Consider the following 2,383-nt stretch of genomic DNA (forward strand, 5'->3'; position numbering starts at 1 on the left):
AGGGTTTTATGGGGATTGTAGGCCTATACACCCATGTGGTTGCATGTGCTGTGTCTTTCCCTCTTAACCCCACCACCTTCCCTCCCTTTTTCTCTTTCGAGAAAAAAACAAATAAATAAAGCCTTTAACTCTAATTCTCATTCATCTCTCTCTCTCTCTCTCTCTCTCTCTCTCTCTCTCTCTCTCTCTCTCTCTCTCTCTCTCTCTCTCTCTCTCTCTCTCTCTCTCTCTCTCTCTCTTACGTATTGTCTCTTTAACAACCGCTTTTTTCTCCTATAGACCTCCAATGGATGTTCAACAATAGAAGATATCAATACCACTTTATTCATTCAACCTTAGGAAGGTACACAAACATTGCAAAGTTTATGACTCTTTTCATGTGGTCTTGTATGATGTTTTGCATGAACATGTTGATCGACATTCTCTATGGAGATCTATAGGTCATGATCTTGAAGTTCATCCTTGAATGCATGTTTTCACTTCTGGCTTTTACCATATATACTCAACGAATACATAGTAAAAATCCAAAGTTTTCGTATGATACACAGTTGAATCGAATCTGCAAGGCTTACAAAAAATGTTGAATCCGTCATTGTTTTTGCTGTTTTTGTATTCTTGAAGGTGTTTAGTTGTTTTGTTTAATTTATTTCCTTGAGTTGTTTGTTGCATGTGAGGAAAGAATTTCAAAAGATAATTGTTTCTGCATGACTATACAATGAAATTATAATTCGATTCCAATATTTTTCATCAAGAACGCATTTTGATCATTTAGTTTAATTAATTTTTTACTTTCGATTATTGTAGGGAATCATAGTAATGCATACTTCTAGCAAGCTTAAGAGGGAATTCATCAAGAAATGGTTTAAGGGTCTTCAGATATGTTGTTCTTCAAAGAAAATGGATGTTTTGGAGAGAAAGAAGAAGATAAAGTTTTGTGCAGATATTGCTATGGCTTCTGCCAAAAATGCCACAACTTCTTGGAGCAATGCAGTAATTTCCGATGCTATGAAATACGAAGAAAACTCTATTCTCGTGGATAATTTATTAACCCACAAGTCAAGGTTCATGCCACAAAAGACCCCAGTTTGCAAAATGATCGCTCTCCATAAGAGGTTTCGAAGCAAGAAGATCTTGAAAAAGTGTTGTAGTGTTGCCCAAAGAGCAAAAAAGACGTTTCCTCCTACGTCCAATTCAGCTACTTATATTACAAAAAGATTGGTAAAAAAGAGAACCCAAGTTCTTAAAAGACTTGTACCTGGTGGAGAAGCCATGGATGAATTCTCCCTCATCAAAGAAGCGTTAGACTACATCCTTTCCCTTAGGGTACAAGTTGATGTCATGAGAAATCTCGTGAATGCAACCGAGGTTTTGAATGAAAGTAATTCACCCATAGTCGATTAATACATAGCTTTTATTTTCTTCTGTATCTCAAAAACATCGGGATCGAGAAACTTAACTAAGGCTCGATTTCTTGAACCAAAATCATGTACAGGATCAAAAACTGCGACTTTGGTTGATGATTTTTGAGAAAATGCAGTTCTTTACTTTAATTTATCATCTCCGGTTAAAGTTAAAAAAGTTACATGTTAGTTTTTAAAGGCTTGGCAGCCTGTTTTAATTTCTTGCTAGCATCAAGAATAAGTATACATTTTCTTGATTTAGCTAAGGACTTTTGTAAGTTGAATTCATTATATTCTCAGGTTTTTTGTCCTTGAGTTGTTTGAAAATATTGAATGTGACGCACAAAATTGAGACAAGTGTTGGCTTTTTACATGATGCAAGTGTCTTGAATAATGTCAAGTGGAGTAATGGTAGATTCATAAGGTAATGCTCGTGAACCATGAATGGCTACTAATTAATACCCTCCCTTTATGCGTGTGATGCTTGGATCTTTAATACTGACACAGATCTACCAGAAACTGTTGGCGTCATATTAGCAACGAAAATTATTTGCTTGCTAATTAATTTCCTTCTCTAATCTGAACCATCTTTAAAACCAAATGTTAAACAATCAAAAGGATTACCAATGGAATTTTGGTTATAACAAAAATTAACTTTTCTTAAATAAAATTATTTTTTATGAAGTTATCTAAATAAGTACTCCAACTAAATATATTTTTATGAAAATTACAAATACAAAAAGGAAAGAAAATTCTTTAAACTAACTAATATATATGGCACATTCAATTGTTGTGATTAAAATATCATTCAACAATATCAACAACGGAAATGTCAAGCTATGAGTAAAACTACTCTAAAGGTGTTTTTTGTTTTTTCGAATGGAATGAAATTTACAGATCGCTTCTGCAACCCTCTGCAGCAAAAGAGATGGATCAAACGGATGTAACCTGTAATAAGAAGTCTATTGGTTTTTTTAACATCT

At 33.9% G+C, this 2,383-nt stretch overlaps 1 pseudogene across 2 annotated transcripts; it reads left to right on the top strand.

The window, feature by feature from the left end:
• The first annotated feature begins 208 nt into the window (after positions 1–208).
• On the top strand, positions 209–1,554 carry LOC145003932 (transcription factor IBH1-like 1 pseudogene; annotated as a pseudogene). Of its 2 annotated transcripts, none has more exons than XR_013662207.1 (2): positions 209–343; positions 805–1,554. The product of XR_013662207.1 is annotated as a transcription factor IBH1-like 1 pseudogene, transcript variant X1 (transcript). The 2 variants fall into 2 exon arrangements; XR_013662208.1 differs by having other exon boundaries at positions 328–440.
• Positions 1,555–2,383: the final 829 nt, after the last annotated feature.

This window comes from Lactuca saligna, chromosome 7, assembly GCF_052625555.1.
Source record: "Lactuca saligna cultivar CGN05327 chromosome 7, ASM5262555v1, whole genome shotgun sequence".
NCBI classification, from domain to species: Eukaryota; Viridiplantae; Streptophyta; class Magnoliopsida; order Asterales; family Asteraceae; genus Lactuca; species Lactuca saligna.